The 24460-nt window shown below is 41.6% G+C and overlaps 2 long non-coding RNA genes across 2 annotated transcripts in view; both read right to left on the bottom strand.

Annotated features, from left to right (window-relative positions):
* LOC310686185 overlaps positions 1-24460 on the bottom strand; it is a 450525-nt gene that overhangs the window by 11617 nt on the left and 414448 nt on the right. The window lies entirely within an intron of this gene.
* LOC310686224 lies at positions 1523-5706 on the bottom strand. Its single transcript, XR_014515778.1, has 3 exons — positions 5565-5706; positions 3885-4445; positions 1523-1764 (listed from the first exon to the last, which is right to left on the bottom strand). It is a non-coding gene; the product is annotated as an uncharacterized lncRNA (long non-coding RNA).

Below are 24460 nucleotides of genomic sequence, written 5' to 3'. Positions count from 1 at the left end.
GAGCATATATTCCAAATGGTGTGCTCTGCTAAGTGCCCAAAGAAGAGCTTCTGTACATAATAATTCATAAATATTGCATGATAGGAGTTTTCAATTTTGACCACAGTGAATTGACCCAAGTCAAGAGGGCGCGCGGGGGGGGGGGAGTTAGTATCGCCCCAAGTGGAAATAACACAAAGATATGAAAAGGATATCTTATGTGAGATTTAATTAAATTAATTCTGGAAGAACTACAGTACTGTATATGGAGTCTAGGCAGTTTGCAGGGAAGTTCTTAATATATGTTTTTAAACAGTAATTTAAAAGGTCAAAATTTGATCAGACTCAGGGAATGGGGATCCACTTTCGTCAAAGTAAAACCAGACTTCTGGCAGAGCACATTGACTTTTCTGGATGGCATTTTTTGAACTACAGGTTGAATGAAAGCCAAGAAGTGCTGAAGAAGAATGAGTGTAAGAAGAAGAGATCTGCATAGGATGTTAGTAGCAATAATTCAAGATACTGGTGATAGAAAATAAATTTTGCCTGGGTTGTGTTTTAACACTAAATAGCACATTATAGCCTTGGATCAGTGTACTCTAATTCCTTATACATGTTGAAAATATTAAATATATGGTTATACCAACTGGGATTTCATAGATAGGTCCTACAAAGTGAACAAGTAGTCTAAAGAATAAACACGAGACAGAATGTTGTCTACGTAATTTCCAGACAACCTGCTTATTGACCATTCAACATGGTGAGTTTTTACACAATTTGTGGGCAGGTTAGATAACCCAGGAATGCTATTTATCGACCATTCATTCTGATTCATCTGTGGGAAGGCTAAAAGACATCACATCAAGCACATGTTATCTCACTTCCCAGTGCATCTTCCCCATCACTTTCCTTATTGCAAACACCACCACCACCACCACCACCAACAACAACGTTTTTGGGGATAGTGGTAGTGGATTTGTTGTGCAAGAGCTCCACATCAGTTTTTATTGTGCATCTGGAATTGGCTGGTATGTGGCTAAATTTCCCCCTGAAAACAGCAGGCTGGAAGCCCCCCTAACCTTCCCCTTCAGAACCTGTAAGCTATGTTCATCCTTCAGTCTTTTATTAAGTAGAATATTTGTGTCTTTGCATTGGAGTGTCTCCTGCTGACACCTTTTCCAGATATATCTGGTTCTGCTCTTTAGGGATATACTGGAATATAGCTTAAACTCTGGATCTTTCCATATCACATTTTTGTTTGCAAAGAAGGACATCTGTTTGCCATTTGTTCTGCACCATCTGCACAGTGCTCAGGGTTCTGCATCTTTTGCAGGAATATCACTTTTAGTGGTCTCAAAACATGAGATTTTGTCACTGAGAAAATGCAATCTCATGCTATATTTCTGAATGACATTTATTGCATGTTTCAGGAATTAAATGCTTCCATCTTTCCCCAATAAAATTTCCATGTTGAAATTTTGCACAAACCACACGGAGGACACAAAATATGGCTTCTAGGTTTGGCAAAAAATTAATTGGGCCATAAACGTCAGATTTGTTTATTATATCTGTATGTTTTGCCTAAAGAAAAACCAATATATAAATCATTTCCCACAGGATAGTTTCTATAAACCAGAGTTGCTTGAAATAACACTGGTGCTACAAAGGTTAAGGATAGTATTATTTTTAAACCAAAAGGTAAAGCATAGGTTCTTGTGTTTGACTTTCCAAATCCCCTGTAAATCCATGATTGGTCTGTTTTCCAAGCCCTTTCCTCTGGACAATCTGTGTATAAGGAGAGGTATAAAATTACTTTCCGTATAATTTCACTCTCAGAACTAGGTTGCCTAATAATTGTGCAATCTTGGATCACTTCAACCTGATAGCCACAAGCATAAGTGCTTTGATTTCAAAATACGTCTCCACTATTCTTTCCAGAAAGACACAGAACGGGTTGATCCACAAATTAGTGAAGATGGGTAATTACATTTAAAAGCCATTTAATCCCACTCTGTCTTCTGAACAGATTTACAGACTGTACCTATTAATTTAAGAGAGAGATCTGGATCAGCAATATATATGGTGGTTATGTCCAGGTGTTATATGGCAGGCATCAAAATGCAACAAGAGCCTGCAATTCTAAACACACTTACTAGTAGGACTTACTTCTGAGCAAACATAGGATGCACTGAAAATTTAGGCTAGATCTAAAAGAGGATGATGTCCATGATGTGACCAATCAGCTCAATAAAAAGCGAAAGGTTCTGCATAATAACAACAACAGTACACAGAAACTCCCTGTCTCAAACATGGAAAGCCACTGCTGGTCAGTATAGACAGTTTTGAGCTAGATGGACCAATGGCCTGACTCAGTATAAGGCAGCTTCTTATGTTCCACGAAATCCAACTATATGGGCTTATACACACTTCCTCGTCCCGCTGCTTTTCCCCAGGGGAAACTGCTTCGGGGTCCGTCCGTCCTCATTGCCATTTGTTCTGATCTATTACTATAGAGCAGGTTTTCCCTTGGAAAGGTGTGGGGCATGGGGAAAACCATTTGGACTAGTGGAAAACTGCTTGGACCCATGCTTTCTAGGCATGGCGCAAGTGGAAATGTGGGCAAGCCCTATGTGGGAATAGTCCAGTTTCAAATACAGAATACAGTGGTACCTCTGGTTATGAACTTAATTTGTTCTGGAGGTCCGTTCTTAACCTGAAACCGTTCTTAACCTGAGGTACCACTTTAGCTACTGGGCCTCCTGCTGTCGCTGCACTACTACTGCACGATTTTTGTTCTCATCCTGAGGTAAAGTTCTTAACCTGAGGTACTACTTCTGGGTTAGCGGAGTCGGTTTGTAACCTGAGGTACCACTGTACACAGGAGCCCTTTCTAGGTGTTCCAAGGATGTGTGAAGCCTTCCTAAAGGGGACACATGAGGGAGCACACTGGCCCTGCACCCAATGACCTCTTCCACTTGCCCCAACTTTCCCCTAAACAGCAAGGTTCCTATTTAATTAGATCTATAACCAAAGACATTTTTACCAGAACACAGCAACAACAATGCCCTATCACACATTTAAACAATCTTCAGGTTGGAGTATGGGTATTCTAATGACAGCTAGGAATACAGTGGTGCCCCGCAAGATGAATGCCTCGCAAGACGAAAAACCCGCTAGACGAAAGGGTTTTCTGTTTTTCGATGCGCTTCGCAAGACGAATTTCCCTATGGGCTTGCTTTGCAAGACGAAAACGTCTTGCGAGTCTTGTGATTTTTTTCGCTCCCCCCCCTTTTCTAAGCCGCTAAGGCGCTAATAGCCTTTTAGCCGCTAAGCCGCTAAACCGCTAATAGCGCTAATCCGCTAATCCGCTAATAGGGTTGCTTCGCAAGACGAAAAAACCGCTAGACGAAGAGACTCGCGGAACGGATTATTTTCGTCTTGCAAGGCACCACTGTATAACTATGATTGTAGAAGGTAAGGTATTTTTTCTAAGCTCATCTGATGCCTTCTTTGGATTCTTTATGATGCTAGGCAAAGTCAAGACCTTTCTTTCCTTCCCCCCAACATCTTAGGAACCCTGTTCTTTTAATAGATTTTAAGGTTCTGGTTTTAAAGAGCCAGCTGTGCTTGCTTTTATTGATTTTATTTCTGCTGTGGTGTGTGCTATTTTGTAGCTGTATTTGCATTTCATTTTAATAGTTTTTATGGATTGCTACCCAGAGTAATTTGATTATTGGACAGTATAGAAACATAGTTAATAAATGCAGTAAAATGAATAGTATAATTAGAAGGGATCAATAGATCACACACACTTTGTGAGGATGTAGCTCTGAGAAGGGGCTTAAAATTATTTAAATAAATAAATCCAACATCTTTCCTAAAACAGCATTGTTGCTGGCACATACCTCTTTATGCATTCGTTGGAAATTTCCATGGAAGTTACTTCTTTTTGTAATTCGTTCCTCTGATGACTTGCTCCCACAATCTGGAAAGTTTTCCTAATTTTAAAAATGATTTTACCTTCTGTAGACAAAAACCATTTTTCTTTTCCTACTGAGGGTGAGCTCTAGTTTTTCCTGAGTGTATGCAACTTAAACTATTGGAAATTTCTACAGATTGCTACAGATAAGAAGAGGTTTGGTTCATGGTAGTGCACAGATATACGTAAAATCAAAGTAAATGGAAGTTGTATATGTATTTGATGAAAGTGATAAAAATGTTTCCCTCTTGAGTTGTCAAGTTCACAAATGCACACATAGATTCCTCATATGGCTACACTTTAATAACCATCCCTTTTTCCTATTCCACATGGCTCTAATAAATAACTCATTCTCAAATAATATATTATCCTCATAAAAAGGAGAGCTTTTTAACGTAAACCCAACCCCTTTGCTTTCAGACTTCTGCTTCGTGGTTAATCATTTGTCCAGCATTCATTTTTCATGGCTGTGCTCTCAACAATAAACCTGCAAGGAAATAAACAGAATAATTAATATGATATCTGAAAATAAGCACGACTTTAAGAGAGTTCACTGGCAACAGCTGAAGACAGCTTGCTCTGCATTTTTTTTTTTTTTTTACATCTAAAGACTATTTCTTCAAACAAAGTTGTTCACATGGTCAAACAAAATGAATGATGAATGGGACTGGGGTGTGAGGCTCATATGTCAGCTCTTTTGTGTAAATAGTAAACAGCTGCACCAAACGTCTTGTTCCTTGAAGAGCAATAATTGCTAGCTCAAGGTTAAGATCCCTGAAAAAGACCATTTCGGTTACCTCAGGACTGTGAAATCCCATTCTCTGGGTGTCTACTAACACATAGAGTCATGTGTTAAGTTATGTGATACTGACAAAGTGGGCCTTAGAGCCCATCTAGGAACTGTCATTAATAAAGCTGGATCTTTAGCAGGAAGCTGAATCCAATAATGGCTTTGACTAACATGGCATTCTCCAGTTTGATCAACATGTGCTCCATCTTGCTGCCTACAGTTGTCTTCTTTGACAAAGGTTGCTTCTGAGATCACATCCATGCTTTTACAACCATGTAGGAAAGCTGTAGGAAATAGCTTGGGAGCAGTCAGAGGTACTTATTCAGTAGGGTGAACTGTGCAGAAAGTTTAAGGACATAAGAGCATACCATGGCCATGCCAAAGAGATACCATGCCAGGCTGTTGGTCCATCAAGTTCAGTATTGTCTACATGGAATGATGGTAGCTCTCCAGGGTTTCAGACATGGGTCTCTCCCACACCTACCTGGAGATGCCAGGGATTGAACCTGGAACCTTCTGCATGCAAAGCAGGTATACTACCACTTAGTTACTGCCCTTCCCCAGTGGTGGATTGGAAGTACTACAGATCAAGAGCACCTCATGGGGCTTTCCCTAAAGAATCATGGGAACGAAAGTTTGGTGAGAATGCTGATTCTCTGACAGAGATCTCTAACAGAGATCTCCAGCTCCCTTCGCAGAGCTACTCCAGCTCCTTGCATAACCTGGAGAAAGAGTGTGACTATTTAACCAGCCTCCAGTTAATATAAATACCAGTGAAATTTGCAAATTATGGGCTGTAAGGAAATGCATACATACCATTGAGCAGATGGTTGAATCTGTCTGCCTGGCCCGCCGAAGGCTCCCAGTGAATCCACAGGGGACGTGATCTTGTTTATTGCACTTATCTAGCTGTGTTTTAAGTGTAATGGAACTTCTGGCAACTGAGAATTAGGAGGCTCAGAGAAGTCTATGCAAATAAGCTGTCAAAGTAGGCTCAAACTATGTGTATTTGTTGAAACACGTCCCATTATTTTTAAGCTTGGGCATAATCAAGATCTGTATCTGAATGAAAACTTTTGGGGAAGATGATAGGATCTTGGCAGAAAGGCAGCTGTCACTGTGGATTGCTTACAGGGCTTTGGTTGTACCGATTATTCTATTTTGGTGCTGTGCAAATTGGATGCATCTTCCCACAGCCCCGGGATCAGATGGGAGACATATGACATGAAAAGAAATGCCTACAGAACTGACATTACAGGGGTGTGTCTCATAGGAGCACAATGAACTCATTTGGATCATTGCAATGGACTGCATGTTGGGCTGCTTTTAAACATTGCCCAGAAACTTCAGCTGGTCCAGTAGAGGACAACAAGATTATTAATGGGGGACTGCATGGTTTGAATGGATGACACCAGTGTTTTATTCTCTGTACTGATTCCCAGTTAGGGATGGGGGAGGAATTTGGTTCAGCCCACATTTTATAGCAAACTTACACAATTCACAATTTCTGAGATACTAGGTGAACTGAGATGCACATATCCTTCAGAATTTGCACTTCTCTGAATTTTGTGGTGTAGTTTTCCAACCTCAAAATGTATATATTAGGGGTGAGCTCCCATTGCTCTGTCCCAGCTCCTGCCAACCTAGCAGTTCGAAAGCATACCAGTGCAAGTAGATAAATAGGTACGACTGCAGTGGGAAGGTAAACGGCATTTCCGTGCACTCTGGTCTCCGTCATGGTGTTCCATTGTGCCAGAAGCGGTTTAGTCATGTTGGCCACATGACCCGGAAAACTGTCTGTGGACAAATGCCAGCTCCCTCAGCCTGAAAGCGAGATGAGCGCCACAATCCCATAGTCGGCTTTGACTGGACTTAACCTTCCAGGGGTCGGTCCTTTTCCTTTTTACTTATATTAGGTGAAATAAAATTGCACTTAATTGTGAAAATGACATTAAAATGCATTGTATTAGGATAATTCCTTGCTACCACTTGTGCATTGGGTAAAATACAAAAGTGTTTATATTAGGAAAAATGCACACAAAAATGCTAATTTCCTCTCCTTAAGGACTTAAAAATAAAGAAATTCACAAACTAATGCTGAAATGTGGCAAACTGCACTTGAGATTGGAAAAAATGATACTGACAGATTCTTCCATTCCTACTCCTTGTCCATTTCCAGGCCTAATCAAAACCTTTAATTAATTGGAATCAAGGATCCAAAGTAGGGCGAGTGAGGTGAATGCCTCAGACAAGTGATTTTGGGTGTCATGAAAGGGCTGCAAATTACTATTTAATTTATTACTGTAGCGTGTTTACTCCCACACAGAGACTCTTGCAGGATTTTCTGTTTTAGGTGCCAATAATAATTTGGCTAGGTTTGGGTATTATGACTTTGACTGGGGGTTTTCCTGTATTTCTGCTTCAGGCAGCAAAATCTCTTGGGCTGGCCCTGGGCCCACTGGAACAGTGAATCTGGCCCATTGATTTGCGATTGCTTGGATAACTCATGATGAAGCTGTTATCTCTGTGTTGCCCTTGCATTGTTTCCAGACACAGAAGGAGGCAATTAGGCACTGGAGAGATGGAGAGCAGCTATGAGAATAGACAGTGGTACCTGAAAGCATACCTTGTCAAAAATCTTCCTTTTTTGTGTTTTTGCATGAAACAGGAATCAGGAGTGAGATGTGTTTCCAGTTTGCCTGCTTCTTTTGCAAAAGAGGAGGTGCTGTAGGAAGATGTGTTTGGACACATTTGTGCTGGAAATTCCAGTGGTTGACTTCCAAACACTTGCATCAGTGGAAGAGCTTTTTAAAAAGATACTTGTGTGATCTCTTATGATATAGATAAATATTAACTTACCCAGCTTTTCCATAACTTGTATATGTTTATAAGAAGGGGTAGCTAGTTTGCCTTTCCTTCTTACTGTGAATATTCAGCTGTCTGCTTATTTTGTCGCACTAATTGTAACTCACAGCTTCTTTTAAACAAGTTACATTACATCCTATTGTGGGGAGAAAGAGAAATTCTAAGGCAGAGTTACTAGCACTTGCTAATCCTTGCTGGCTTGCTGTCACCAGGTTTGTAAGTGTGTGTCCTTTAGTGACTAAGGTATCCAGGAGGACCAAAAATTCAAACTTGTTCCTTCAGGAGGCAATTGACCAATTACCTGGACTTCAGAACCACCAACCCATAGCACATTTGTCTTGCCAGGATTCAGGGTCAGTTTGTTGACTCTCATCCAGCCCACGACCCTCCCAGGACTTGGTACAGGGCCTTGTGTTTGTCTCCAGTTCATAGTTAGTTCCTTGGTAACTGTGTAATTGGAGCAAAATATTTTATCCAAGTAGCAACCTAGAGCAAATGGGGTGATCAAATCCTGTGCTAGCTGCAGCATCCAAGTGACCTTCAACAGTAGCTCAGTGTTCAGAATATTGGAACGGTAATCCCTGTTGGAGGTCGCAAACATGGATGGCTCTGCTGCAATCTACATCCAAGAGAAACAGTTGTACGAGCCCAGGCAGATGGGAAATGTGCTTCTCATTCAGCCTTCATAGACTGAGAAAGAGAGAGAGAACATCCGAAACAAATATTGCCTCTTTCGCCTCTTCAGCTGCTGTTGAAGAAGAATGATAGGCAGACTTATAGCTTTCAGTGAACAAGCCCTGCTCAAATTAAGCCATGGGGATTTTTATTTTGAGAATTTAAATTTCATCATGACTGATATGCTGCAAGATCTTACGAACACAAGCAGACAGAGAAAATGCCTCTTCTGTCATTAAATTAGGCTATGTGAGTAGATCCATTTCTGCCTTCTGCCCCGGGATACCACCAACATCTCGGTCTGCTGCTGATTCTATTCTGCACCTGAGAATTCCATTTATAAGTTAGCAAGTGAGGGCTTGTGAGAAATTGTGACACTTCTTCCTTCCCTCTCCTTTTCTTGAATGCTATTCTTACTCCTGAACATGCTGCCTCATTGACTGGACTAATGGCAGTGGTGTAAACAGCAGTGCTCCTTAAATCTTCTAGGTACCCCTTATTCTATGTCAAAGTAAATGAAACTTGGATAGGAAAATTCCACCCACATCAGCCAAATCAAATCAGAACAGTAATTGCTAAAGTAGTTTCCCAGGCTTATAATTAGTAAGTAGAGATAATCCTCACATGTGATTAGTTGCATCACCTCTCAGAACATCTTTCATTTCCTTGAGAGTCCCATAATATCAGAACTCCTCAAAACCTGGACTATATTTACCTTCGGAGTTGTTTGATACTTTATACAGGACAGGAGTGTTTGCTATGCCTACGTTGCTGTAACATCAATGTTTCCGGCAGAGATTTTTTTAAAAAAGTAGATTTGTGAACTGCCCCACGATATTTTGATGAAGGGCGGTATATATAATAAAATAGATAGACAGACAGGCAAACAGATAGTAGGGATGGACAAATCTGTCAATTTCAGTTTCTTCATTTTTTCCACTCTTAAATTCAGTTCTCCACATCCGTCTGCATTTTTTAAAATAAAAAATATAAATCAGCATTTTAGTGCAAATTCCTCCTAATGTACACATTTTTGGTACATTTTCCTTAATACAAGACATTTTTGGATGCTATATTTACTGATACACACACTTCCCCCTAATATATATTATTTCATGCACATTATTTGGTTGAAGAAATGTGGGTTCCCACAGGTAATTGTATTTGCGTGTTGGTTTGAGGAGTACAAGTTAGTTTCTTACAAAAATTCCAAAGTCAAATTTCTCTGCACCTCTAGCAGATGGTACAAAAGATACAGAATCTTCATTTTTAAAAAAAGTTTAAATGGCAGTTATAAAATGCAACACTGGGCTGAGTAGCATTGCTGGCAATATTATCCACTGAGAAGCTATATAAAGCATTAAACAATTTTTTTAAAGTAGCAGATTCACATAGAGTCACTACAAGCAACTCATGTCAGTGCTGATTGAATGAGAGATAACCGAGTCTTGTTTAAGCAAGCAGTCAGGAGAAATGCTAATTAGAAGTCATTTTTCTTTCTTCCCCCGCCCCCAGATTCTTTTGACATTGGTTTGAATTGGTCGGCTGCCTTTATAGTACTTCCTATTTTGCATGCCCTAATGAGTTTCTTGCACTGTTTCTCCTTAAATGCTGAAATTTAAAATGTTATTAACTTGCCCTTTAAGCTTGCAACACATTGCACATTGAGACACATTGAGAACCACTGGAGAAGAGCTGATACTCGTTGCCACAGTTGTGCAAGAATCACACCCTAAAAGTTCTGCATCTGCTAAGGTTTATAAACTTTACAAACTAAATTATGAAATGTCCTTGGCTTTGGTCCAGCAGTGGTTCACATAGGAGTCACTTCTGATCTCTCAGATGTGCAAAACAGGATTGAGATGACTTCTTGTGAGTTTCAAATTTTGTGCCGGTCAGACATTTTCTGCTGCAAAAAACTAAACAACAACAACAATCTTTATTACGGTCCAGAGACCCAACAAATCGTTACAAAGCAATACACAATTCATACAGCCTACCTCCAGGTTAAACAAGCATTTTGTTCAGAATATAGGGATCATTGGTTCTTGCAACCACTGATAAAAACTCTGCCACTGTTAATGTTCTAGCATTTGTCCGGTCTTCCAATAGGAACCTGACATAGTGAGCCTCTGATTTTCCCAGGAAAGATACCAGCAAGGTATCTTACATTAAAAACCTGACAGTACCAAACTATCGAAGGCTTTTCACCAAAGCCAGACTAAACGTCTTTCCTTCTGTAACAGATAGGTAGCCGTGTTGGTCTGCCATAGTCAAAATAAAAAAAATTCCTTCCAGTAGCACCTTAAAGACCAACTAAGTTAGTTCTTGGTATGAGCTTTCGTGTGCATGCACACTTCTTCAGATACTGAAGTGCTGGATGGCAGGTTGAGAGGAGTTCCCTACCAGGACAAAAAAAAAAAGTTTAATTTTCTCCCCAGTCAAGCACAGCTCACAGGGTGATGTTTAGGAAACCTCAGGGAGTGTTTTTTTCCCTTCCCTTTTTTCCTTCAAGGAGCTGCGTTATTCATGGATCATGTTTGGCAAACCCTGCTGATTCAATTGAGCAAATACTCAGACAACCTCCTGATATTTCCTGGGTGTAAATCATTCCGTTAGCCCCACATGACGGTAGGTGGGGCTGTGCTGAAGCTTGTCAGTCACTAGCAGGCTGACATGGCATCACCTCAGGGTATCATCAGAGATGAGTCTCAGCACATTAGATTCCCACAGGTACAGATAGATCTTGCACCATACAGTAAGGTTACCTTACCAGATTTTCCCCCCAAAGAATCCAGGGACACTTTTTTTTAAAAAAAAGAGGGGGAAAAGTTATCATATATATATATATATATATATATATATATATATATATATTCTCTTCTGTGGTCTCCTCTGTCGCACAGTCTTCCTCTGGGCCCCGGCCTGCTCTCTTGGAGCGCTAGGATAAAACAATGAAATCATGATTTAAAAAATTACAGCCAGAATCTCAGATATACAGAAAGTTAAAAGCACTGTAGAATAGACTAAAACAAATTAAAACTCATACAATGGTTGACATTGACCCACAACAGGGACTTCTTGGTGGTAGTTCCTGATTTGTGGAATGCCCTCCCTCGTGAGGTGCAGCTACCTCACTTGCTATTAACTTCCAGGAGGAATTCAACAACTTTCCCCAGGCATGTGATGACTCAAAGATACTGCTCATGGCAACTTTGATCAGCTGTGAGAATATGGGACTGTTTTATGAGTTTTTGGTTGTTAAGAAGGATTTTATATGTTTTAATTTTATTTTGCATTTTTTTTATCACTTTAGTGTTTGCCACATTGGACTCCTTTGGGAGGAAGTGTGGGATATACATAGAACAGATAAATAAACAATGGCACTTGATCCAAGAATTCATGTTTTCATGCTAATTATCAAGTTGTTCACAGTATGGAGCCACCTTGAACCTTCCTCCTTGCTGACAGGCATCTACTCAGTAGGGGAATAAGAAGTTCTGCAGATCAAAATCAGTGTGTTAAGACCTGGGATGCACATGGCTTTATTTAATTCTGAGAACTTTTCACAGTTATATGTTAATTATTGTGGTTGTTTTATAAATGTAACATACACTTAAAATATATTATGTGCAGCTGGAAAAAGGAAGAAAATGGCCACAAATGACTAATGACCTCCCGTTTATGTGGTGACTTAATCCCCACCCCCCACTTCTAAAATTCCAGATGTTGACAACTATATTTTATAGGGAACAAAACAAAACTATGTAAAGAAACTGCTGATGGGTTTTCCAGGTGAAACAGATTTAAAAAAAACAAAACAAAACGTGCAACCTAATAGATTCCAACTTTTTTCCACTACCGTATGTAAAAGAACGGTTGGTAAATAAATAGTATTTGCCTGTGAAGTAGGTTTTGCCTACATATCAGGTAATTAATTAATTAATAAACAACAACAACTATTAGCACAAACAGGGTAGTTGGTTGATATCAGAATTTCACACAGATCTACAATTCTTATACTATGCGACTCTTGGGAAGAAAATACAAAATATCAGCATGGGATGAATAAGCCAACATTGGCAATTTCCACTCCTTTAGCCGCTGAAATTCTCTGACGTCACTATCTGCCGCTGAGTTATGAAAATAGGAAACTTACAGTATTCTGTATACCCAGGTGTACTATCCAAGTATTAACCAGCCTCCCCCCCCCCTTAGCTTAGACATATTATCAACATACAAATGACTCATAACTTGCACAGGGGTTATTTGCAATGCCAAAATCAACCTAACAACCCGAGAACCCCCCCCCCCCAGCACATCCGTGTCTACCTTTTTGAAGCCAATGTGCCAAGCAGGAATTGCCACTCCCACCCTAATCTTGCAGGAGCATCTCAGAGCCTGTTAAGCAAGGCGGAGAGCTTAAAAGCTCTTTCCACAGTGGGATAACTTTTTAATGCCTTGCACACATTTAATTTCCATGATGTCAGCTGAGCGGCCGCCAAGCACACAAAGCTGCAATTGCACAAGTTGCATGCAAGTAGATAAATAGGTACCGCTCCGGTGGGAAGGTAAACGGCGTTTCTGTGTGCTGCTCTGGTTCGCCACAAGCAGCTTAGTCATGCTGGCCACATGACCCGGAAGCTGTACGCCGGCTCCCTCGGCCAGTAAAGCGAGATGAGCGCCACAACCCCAGAATCGTCCGCAACTGGACCTAATGGTCAGGGGTCCCTTTACCTTTTATACATAGCTGTATACATGACTGTGGCTCTTATTTCATCCAACTTTTTTAAGTTTCAGAAAAGAAGAAATCAGAATTGAGATGGTCAGCGTGAGTACCATAGTCTCTCAATATGGTAGTTGTGGATTTTGACTCAGACTTGGCTAACTTAATCTTGGAGTCTGACTCTGGATATAAAGCAATCCTTCCCTGTCTCCCTGAAGCTCCAAATTAATTTTCTCTTGTATTTAAGGTTAGGGCTTGTCCAATCTCATGGCCCTAAATCCTGAAAACAATCAAAGGCTATCACAAAATCACAAGCCTTTGAGGTTTTCGGGGTAACAGATCTGCCACATTTGCTCCCAAAACAAGAAGACAACAAAAAAGGGAAACAACTTTATATTTATTATTATGGCAAAGCTGCTAGTGATAAATTATGGAGGGAAAAGAAAGGACTGAAGGATAATTGACTGAAAAACAAATGTCAGTCAGAGTAAACACAGCAGATTCTACTGAACCTATTTGCAAAATGTCAGAGGAGTTGTTTTCCTTCACAATATTTGTGCTGGTATAAAGGGACTGCAGTTTAATTAAATTTCCCCACTGACACTAGGTATTCCACTAGATGTCACTTTGAGATCTTGCTAAGATGAAGGACAGCATTCTGATTAAAGGATGGAGCATTCTCGCTCCCCAACACCCCCCAAAATGTGAAGTCTAAATTGCCTGAAAGTTAGATCTACTTTTGCCTGTTGAAAACACTGGGAAATATCCTAAAATATTCCCAGCAAAACAGCTCGTGTTGTTTTCCCATTGCCTGGGACCACTCAAGTGGGATATGATGTAGAAGGAGAACTAGAGTAAGGATCGACAATGTTGTGGGTGTGGACCCAATGAGGTCTCCCCCTGGAGTCCCCAAAGTTTATCAGTGACCCTGCTCACTAGCCCTTTGAACACAAGGTGTTGAGGGGGTTGCCTTTTTCTCCCTTGAAAAGTACACAGAGCTGAAGTCAGAAATTGAGTGATGCTCTTTCCTAGGTGGAATCTACACACATATAAAAACTGTTTCGAAAATGCTTTTTTTAAAAAGCATTTTTTAAAAATACATTGAATTTTCCATAAGGCTCACCATCTAGTGTCACATTGTATATTGCACTTAAAACACGCTTAAAACATTTTATTTGCAGCTGTATAGCTGAGTCTACTCTCTTTCAGTTCTATGGGCTTTTCAAAACTCATATTAATTCTACTGGATGTGACTTTAATCTGATCCACTGAAAAACTAAGTATGTGTGCCTACTCTGTCTGTCTGTCTGTCTCTGTGTCTGTGTCTCTCTTTCTCTCTGGAATGAGCCAGAGAAGCAACAGAGGAAGGGGGGAAGATCACAATGGGTGGCACCCACAACACTCGCTCAAAAATCCAAATGTGCCCATGAGCCTGAAAATTATCTCAAGGAAGTTGAATCTGAACAACTGTGATATACTGGGAGTTCTTACTGGGACCAAGACACGATCCAGCAAGGGAAAGTGTACAACAAAGAAGAACACCAGAACCATAACTTTGCCATTAATTGCCTATGAGTAACTTTCAAATGGTTCCCAGGAGGTGTCCTGCCAAGACAGCTACTTATCCCAAAAGCAGCAGAACTGAGACATGTGGCTGCAGGACCATCCATCTTCAGACATCTTGTAGAGGATGTCCTATGGAGTTTAGCATGCTACTCATTGCCGCTATGAAAGGAAGTCTTGGGCTCACACAGAACAACTGGTCATTGATTGGTCACTGATAATTTTGCCATTGACCTAATGGTGTGTGGACTTTCCTCTATCACATAGAAAGAGAAGGGGGAAAGTGTTGGTGGGTGGGAGTTCGGTTATTGTATTTTGGAATATATTGTAAAGACTGTTGCCCTGCCCCATCTACCATGCTCTGATTGCTTGGCTTCCTAGCCTTCCATGGATTGGAGGCTGAACTTCTGTAGTAGGAAGATCAGATTTATGAATATGGGGAATACTGTAGTGCAGAGATTCAGCCTCCAACTCACAGAGCTGAGTGGAGAGATGATGTTTGGGCATGGGGACTAGAGTTTTTGTGCTTACTAGTACAGCCTTGTAAAGAAGCCCACAAAAGTTACTGCCCTTCAAAGAGGCTATGAGCCTGTGTTTCCATGCTGGCTGTCAGGAGGAAAGCACCCCCCCTCTTCAGACAGCATAGAAACACAGGATATTAGATTAGTAAAAAGAGATTTAAAAAGCCTTCTACCAAGTAGATAGACGGGTAGAGGATGACCTCTTTCCACCAGCCTACTCCATTTCCATGTTGGTTGTAGAGAAAGACTTACTTGCTTCCATTACTAACACTGAAATCAAACAAGTTGACAGAGGAGGAATGGAACAATCTGACTCTCTTCCTTCAGCCTGCACACTCACCCTGTACGGAATTCCTGGTCACCACTAGTGACCAAGTAGGTAGTTAAGTTACAAGGCTGAATTGGTAGGTTTTCTGAAAAGTCCTGAAAATTGCAGCTTTATGCACACTCAGTAGGGGCTAATACTGTAGAAGGATGCAGGTGGTGCTGTGGGTTAAACCACAGAGCCTAGGACTTGCAGATCAGAAGGTCGGCGGTTCGAATCCCCGCGACGGGGTGAGCTCCCTTTGCTTGGTCCCTGCTCCTGCCAACCTAGCAGTTCGAAAGCACGTCAAAGTGCAAGTAGATAAATAGGTACCGCTCCGGCGGGAAGGTAAATGGCTGCTCTGGTTTGCCAGAAGAGGCTTAGTCATGCTGGCCACATGACCTGGAAGTTGTATGCCGGCTCCCTCGACCAATAAACTGAGATGAGTGCCGCAACCCCAGAGTCGGCCACGACTGGACCTAATTGTCAGGGGTCCCTTTACCTTTTAATACTGTAGAAATCAAGAGGTCAAATAGACTTGCTTCTGTGTAAAACTGCAGAGTATCTGGTTGTACATGTCCAACAAAAGTAAAAAATAACACCCGATTCTGAGCTTAACAAAGCTCATTTCCTCCAGCTCTTTGCAGCACCTGGATAGAGAAGAAAATACCTTTTAGTGGCTGTAAGGATATGCTATAGGAAAAAGGAGTGAAATAAAACAAGGAAGCATGCTATTGATTAGGTTTGCATTGGGTAATGTTATTCGGGTGTTGATAAAAATGGCAGAAATAAAATTAAGCATGGTCAGCTACTTGCTTTAAGGATATGCAGAAGAGAGGGGAGGGGAGGGATAAATCTCAGCTTGCAAGGCAGAATAACGCCAATAAATGTGTCTGCAAAAGATTGCTGCTCAGCGCAAAGGAAAAGACATTTTGGCACAGCTAGTTTCTGGGTTTGGAACAAGATCTTCCAATACGCCTGTGCTCAGCTGTTAAAATTGCATGCAATAAACAGCTGGGCAGCAAAATGTCCAGGAAAAAAGTTTTTTTTTAAAAAAATAAAAAAGTGTAAAGAAAAGAATATGCCTGTGCATTAAACATTCTGTGTTTTTCCAGTGCCTGCCAGCACAGCCTCCCGAAAGCTCTCACAAGCTGCATTCTGTTTGTGCAGTAAACAAGCAGCAGCTTCTGCACCTATGCACATTTGTTTACTAAACACAAGGAAACAATGGAGTTCAATTAAAAGTAGATTAGTCACACATGTACCGAAGGAACGTGTACTTAATAGACTATGGCAAATCCGACTCCAGTTAAATCCCCAGAGAGGCTGCTGCGGCATGTCTGTCTAGGCCTCGCTGGTACGCAATGCCCCCCCCCCCCAACTACCGCCCCGCCAGCTACAGACTGAATGGTGATTCTGGAATATGTTAAGCTGAGCATGTAATAACGGAAGGGCAGATGTTGTGCTAGCAGTAGTTTGCTGCAACTGTGCAGATGGGGTGGTCGGTGGCCATGGGACTGGAAGCATTGTCTGACGGGTCCGTTGCCATTATTGCCTAGGCCAGCACCATATGTGTCTTGGGTCTCTTTTGTGCCAGCATTTCTTTTCAAAATCAAGGGCAATAGGGAAAAAAGAAGAAGAGAGAGCCAGCACCTAAAGAGAAAGAGGAGCCCAGTTCTCAGGGCCCCACCAGAACAATGTGTGGTTTTGGGCTACCATCAAAACCCTTGAAGGACCAGACTGGTGGTCCGTTGGCAAAGCTCCCCATTCTAGCCACTGATAAAACATGTTAGGAAAACATGGCTTGAGAAACAATGGATAGCAAGCCACAAACTTATTTGTTCTCTAAAAACATTTTGCATTATAGTCGAGTTGTAATCTCACTGTCATTCTGAAAACACATGGTAATCGCTTCAAAGGCTACTTTAAAGCAACAGGACAAAATAAAAGCTTCCTAATGCTTCCGATATGCCGACAAGCAATGGGAGGAAAAGCTCTGTTCATGTGCAAATAACTTCAAAGTGAAGAAGATTTTGAAATGTGAATGATAGCAGGATTTGATTTTCAGCTCAGGCTCCTATGTGGTTTTGATCCCTTCTCTCACTCTCGTTACCTAGGCCATTGCCTGGATCCACTGGTTTTTGCTGGAAGTGGACCTCAGTTTTCATAACAGATTTCCTTAGGGTGGAATCTAGTTGGTGCCCTTGCCCTCCTGGGCAGGGGTTTAGATTCAGCAGAGGCATCTGTAATGGACAAGGATGGGAGGGGATTTCTCACAATTCTCCTTCTTCCCAAAGCCCACTGGACACTTAAAATTCATCTGTAGAAAGCTGGAGGACTCTGCAGGAGAGGGTGGAACATAGGGATGGAAAGATCTGCCAATTCTGGTTTCTCATTTTTCTACTCATAAGTTCTGTTTTCCACACAGTTTGCAATATTTTTTTTTAAGGACCTGATGAAAATCTGTCAACTTTTTAGCATGCATTTCTCCTAATATACACAGCTTTGTGTGTATACACATTTTGGTATGATGTTTTTCACTAATATATGCATTTTTGTACACTTTGCTTGACTGAAAAACTGTATTGCAAAAATTAGGGAAGGTGCAAATTTTAAAGGATGACTGTGCTTTGGTTCATCTTTTGTTTCAGAAAGTGTAAATTAAGTAGAGCACCTTCATATGCAAACTGAATTGAATTTCTCCCCCCTCCTTGCTGGGAGCTGGTACAAGGGGCTTCAGGGAGAGCAAATGGGCAAGAATTGGACCAAGTGGATCTCTCAACTTCTTCCATGAATTGAAGGCCACCAGTTGGATTCCACACATGGTATTTTCTTTGACACATGTCCCAAGGCAACAGGATACCAAATTAAACATGTAGTCATATATTTACTTTGATTTGTTAAAAAGTGTGTGACAATAATCCCATAGTCCAACCTAGAGGCCAAACTGGAGAGTAATCTCCCTTTCATCATTTAATCTGTATGTATTTTTAGTTTAAGCGTAATTCAGCATTGTCGAGATGTCCCACCCCATTAAAAATGTTTAAGAGTCTGCAGAATTGAGGAGAAAAACAAAAACTATTTCCTGAGCATTTGGCAATTTAAAAATAGGCATAGCATTTGCTGAGTGAAGCCTGAAGATGGAGCTGTTGGCAAAGAATTCCAGGGAATAGTGAGACATCTATAGCTCTAGAAATACAGGTCACATTTTATAGAAGCAAGCAAGGTAAGTTGCTTATAATGGTTACATTTGTTATAATTTCGAGCGGAAGCAAATATGTGTGGTATTACCCTAGAGTGAACAATCTCTGAGAGTAAAGACAAGTTCACAAGGTTATTCTGTCTCTGCTCTGCAGTGCTATTTGAAGGCACATTCACACAAATGTTTCATTTGAACTGTGCTTTTCCTTTCACAGAGTTGGTTGTTCCTTGCTTGCAACATGCCTGAAAAACAACAAGCATTGACGATATTAATGGAGTTTATGTGGCATGTCTCCGGGAACATCTCGTGAACATTTCATGGAGACAAAACTGGCCATGCCAACTGATCTAAAAATATCCCTGAATAGAATTCATAACATTTTGATGAGGATGAATGACAGCTATCAGGGTTCGTGTTTTGTAAGTACTTAGCAATGTGCTTATTCCCTGGCCCGTGTGGAAAAATGTACGACATGAGCCCGTGATACATGAATGACATCAGCTCCCATTTCCATGGTTCTTACAGATCCAAAAGGAGTCATCCCAACTGTGAAAATTGTTGCTGTTGTCATCACATTTTTTGCCTGCCCTTCACTACAAGGCCCAAGGGTGGGCTACAGCAATTTAAAATTCAGAATTAAAAACAGTGAACACAAACTGCAGTCACAGGAATAGGGTGGGCAGCTCCTTAGTGCCAATTGACTATGAAACATTGCAGTTATAGCAAGAAGGCAATTTTCTAGCTTTCCTTACATGATCTGTGAATGGCATTACACAAAAACATAAGAAGAGACCTGCTGGATCAGGCCAATGTAATAATAATAATAATAATAATAATAATAATAATAATAATAATATAATATTTATACCCCACCCACCTGGCAGGGTTTCCCCAGCCACTCTGGGCTGCTCCCAGCAGAATATTAAAAATACGATAAAAATCAAACATTAAAAACTTCCGTAAACAAGGCTGCCTTCAGATGTCTTCTAAAAGTCAGATAGTTGTTTATTTACTTGACATCTGATGGGAGGGCGTTCCACAGGGCAGGCGCCACTACTGAGAAGGCCCTCTGCCTGGTTCCCTGTAACCTCACTTCTCACAGCGAGGGAACCGCTAGAAGGCCCTTGGAGCTGGATCTCAGTGTCCAGGCTGAATGATGGGGGTGGAGACACTCCTTCAGGTATACTGGACCGAGGCCATTTAGGGCTTTAAAGGTCAGCACCAACACTTTCAATTGTGCTCAGAAACATACTGGGAGCCAATGCAGGTCTTTGGACTGGTGTTATGTGGTCCTGGTGGCCACTCCCAGTCACCAGTCTAGCTGCTGCATGCTCACAGTGGCCAACTAGAAGCCTACAAGAAGTCTGCATGCAGGACCTAAGTTCTATAGCACTTTCCTCTACTCTGGTTTCAAGCAACTAGTATTTAGAAGCAGACTGCCTCCGACCATGGATTTGTCCTAATTCTCTTTTAAAGCCATCCAATCTGGTGGCCATCACTGCCTCCTATGGGAGCGATTCCAGCTATGTGCTGTGTGGCATTTAGGTCAGTTGGTAGAGCATGAAACTCTTCATCTCAGGGTTGTGGGTTCGAGTCCCATGTTGGGCAAAAGATTCATGCATTGGAGTGGGGTGGACTAGATGACTCTAGTGGTCCCTCCCAACTCTGCAATTCTTATGTTTCTGTATATTTGTAACTTGCTTTATTAAGGTTGTGTTTGTTTTCCTCCCCTTCTCCTTTTATATATCTGCAAGGTAGGCTTGGTTAATAAATGTATTTACCGTATTTTTTGCTCCATAAGACCACCTAGTTTTTAGAGGAGGAAAACAAGAAAAAAATATTCTGAATCAAATGTTGTACTAAACTATTTAATAAACTACCGGTATAGCAGAATAATATTTCACCCATGTAAGGTCAACAGTGGCATTAAGAACCATCATCACTGTCATTAACAAATGAAGAGAGACTTTATCCCCTAGTAAGGGGAGCAGGCAATGGAAATATATGAGCTTCCCACATTGAGTCCCCTAGCTCTAAGGACTGTATGGTTTGGCCCTACACAATTATTTTAATAAAACCATTGCAGAGAGCTGTGGGGGCTTTCATATGAGGGAGGAATGAAGGAGAAATCTGATTCAATTCCCATTTAAAGTCAAACCTACCTAATTCACACCTTCGTACACAACACAAGGACCAAAGCACAGCTGCCCTTCAAATTTCGCACTTCTGCAAAGGAGGGCACTACTGTCCCGGCAAGACCAGTGGCAGAGGGAGGGTCTTGTGTGGCGGCATGTTGCCACAGGCGACGTGGGACGTTACCCATGCAAGCATCGTCCCAAGGAAGTGGCGCACGTGCGCCCATCCCAATGGGGTGGCCGAGCACGGAGGTGGAGGGATTACACAGCTCCTGCTGTGCTTGCTTTACACCCGTGTAAGCGGCTCCTGTCCCACTTTGCTGCTTTAAAGTGAGCCGTGGAGGAGGGATGGACGAGAGCTATGCCTCCCATCTGTCCCTCCTTTGCGCAGCATTCGCTTCATAAGATGCACAGACATTTCCTCTTACTTTTTAGGAGAAAAAAGAGCGTCTTATAGAGCGAAAAATACGGTAAGCAGCAGCACTTGTCAATAGATTGCCTGGCGGGAATCCCTTACAGACAACTGCAGCACCTGGAGACAGAAAGTCAGGTTGTGCATCCACAGCAGTGACCACTGTGAGAACCATGGTGCATCTGCAACGGTGCAACTGGACACCTTCATCTTCCTCAGCTATAATAATAATAATAATAATAATAATAATAATAATAATAATAACAATAATAATAATAATAATAATAATAATTTATTATTTATACCCCGCCCATCTGGCAGGGCTTCCCCAGCCACTCTGGGCGGCTTCCAATCGAGTGTTAAAAACAATACAGCATTAAATATAAAAAACTTCCCTGAACAGGGCTGCCTTCAGATGTCTTTTAAAGATAAGATAGCTACTTATTTCCTTCATATCTGAAGGGAGGGCGTTCCACAGGGCGGGTGCCACTACCGAGAAGGCCCTCTGTCTGGTTCCCTGTAACCTCACTTCTCGCAATGAGGGAACTGCCAGAAGGCCCTCGGCGCTGGACCTCAGTGTCCGGGCTGAACAATGGGGGTGGAGATGCTCCTTCAGGTATACTGGGCCGAGGCCGTTTAGGGCTTTAAAGGTCAGCACCAACACCTTGAATTGTGCTCAGAAACGTACTGGGAGCCAATGCCAGAAGCGGGCTAGCAGAATGCTCAATCCACATACAGTGTTCTGGGCTCAGGAAAGTCTTTTGGCATTCCTGATCCTGTCCCTGAATTGGCTGCTTCACTCTGCCCAATGGTTGGGCTGGCCCTGCTGACGCAGCAGCCATGTCTTACTGAGGTCGCAGTGCTAGATATGTGCTAAATCTTAATCTTTATTCCAAAGCATCGGCAGCTGGCACCTTGCCATTAAATATGCATATCCGCACTGCTGTCAATCTTGTCTTAGTGGAGGATGTATAATTTACACATAATTTCAGTTTGTTGGTAGCATTGCTCTGATCAAACACATCTTAAAATTAATATAATAACAATTAGGGGGAAAACAAATCTAAGCTGTCCTCAGGGCCATTTGGAATAAACAGGCTCAACATCTCACTTCCAAACCTTGAACGGTGGGGATCACTGCACTGCAAACTAGAGTATTTTCCCCACCCCCATAATGAACTGGGTCATATTGTAATGTCTTCTTCAAAAGCCATTGACTGCTAACTTCTTAACCATTTAATACTGGAGCAGTGCCCTACATCTGAATGGGGCAACTGGAGATGGCAGCTTTCAGGATTATAGTGCTTTTATTCTCCCCACCAGTGTTACTATGAGGGCAAATGCACATCATGCCTACTCATTACTCTGTGCCTGCAACATCATTGGGCAAAGGAGCAAGTGGACCATTGCAGTCCGGGCAGCCGGATGAGAAACCCCTAGTGAGAGATTCTATCAAGCTGAATGGGCATAATGCTGTATTTTAAATATAAAATTAAAAAGTAGGCTTGCCTGGCACCTTCATTGTAGATCTTTAGGTGCCAGGTGAAAACATTTCTCTTCAACTAGGGCTGATTAACATGGGTCTGCAGAAGAGGGAGTTATTGGTTTGTTTTGCTATGGTTTTATGATGTTTATTTGTGTTTTGATTTTGTATTTTTATGGTGTGAACTGCCGTGTGATCTTTGGATAAGGCTGGTATACAACACACACACACACACACACATTTTCCTAGTTAATTAATTCCTAGGGATACATTTTCCTAGTTAATTAATCAGGGTGCAATCCACACCCACCCTGGTAGGGTTTTGTGGAGTGGAAGAGTCACTACTGCATACACAGCCCAACTGCTTATGGGAGCTGTGGTGGAAGATAGTGGGCAGGATGATTGGGTCTGATCCAGGCTGGTGCAGTGATTTGAGTCCAGACTGGGCCCAGTGCATCTGTGTGATGCTGCTCAGATCAGGCCCAATGCCAGTTCAGCCCCACCTCTTCCCTATTGCAATGCCCTGTTTGGGGGCATTTTTGCTGGCCAATGCTGGCAGAGAACCCACCAGTGTTCCTTCTGCCCTTACGTTCTGTGGCTCTTGGTTGCCAGATGAGGGGGGAGAACTGAGCAAATGGAACACTGCCCTTTGTACAACCCCCCAGCCCAGTGTGTGTGTGAGTCGGGGTGAGTGAGTTGGATTGCTCTGGCCACCCGTTTATGTCTTTCATGTATGAAACAGCCACACAAAATGAAACTCTCTAGACAGAGCTTCTGTATGATCTGGCGTCAACTCAGACACAATGGGTGGATTGCCAGTTCCTGTGAGCAGAATTCCACTCATTGGATGCTCTCTGCCTGCAGCCCCTTGTGTCCTCTTCACATCCTTCCCTAGAATAAATTCTTTTTCAAAAGCCTAACGAGAATTTTGGCCAGTTCTTGCAGAGATAAAAAGCTGTGCTTTGTTTAAAAGAGAACAATGTGGCTCCAGCCATTCATTCGAGGGCAAAGACCACCACATACGTATTGCCTGAAGGTATTCAACATATTACTTATTTGGGATGGATTACCTTGTCAAACTATAAACCATCACTGTCTTTTACAGTGTACTGAAAGTTTAGAGTTTTCAATAAATCAAAGTTCTCTCTCTCTCTCTCTCTCTCTCTCTCTCTCTCTCTCTCTCTCTCATACACACAAATGCACACACACACGCACACACACACGCTCTATTTTCTGCCTTATAGGTCAGTTTTAATTAAGACATTTTAATCAAGTTCCAGGTCTGGTAGCGTAAGAATTAATCTTGGCAGTATTTTTGGATATAAACAAGCTGTCTGCTTTGTTTTTTCAATTTAGGTTTTAAAGAGCAAAGCATAAATAACATAAAAGATCGTCAACTCCACCTCTAATTATGAGACTTAACTAATTATGAAAGTTTTACAGAGGTTTTTTTTCTTTATCCCAAAATTAATAATTGCAAACACATCCACAGGCATTTTCAAGAAGGCCAGAGACAGGACAAAGGACCAATAAATGGATAACAAAGAAATCATTTATTAAGCCAGTGCACCAAAAATAGAACTGATATGTATCTTCATTCCAACACCTCCAAATTCTTAATCAAAATATTTCTTTGTGAATTTTAATGTGAAATATTCTCTGGTGCTTGGATATTCTCCAGTTGTTGTCCAAATATTGCCTATTGTCTAGTTTGCATATCAGCCTTGACCCAAACCATGGCTAAGTGTGACTGAGCAAGGATGTGATGAGGCAGAGTGAAAATTTTGGCTGCTTTGCTCCTCCCCAGGTCCGGCAGCTGCTGGGCA

This window comes from Podarcis liolepis (genome assembly GCF_965112155.1).
Source record: "Podarcis liolepis genome assembly, chromosome: 9".
Lineage (NCBI taxonomy): Eukaryota > Metazoa > Chordata > Lepidosauria > Squamata > Lacertidae > Podarcis > Podarcis liolepis.
The sequence above is the reverse complement of the archived record's forward strand: the minus strand, read 5'-3'. Positions and strand labels throughout refer to the sequence as shown.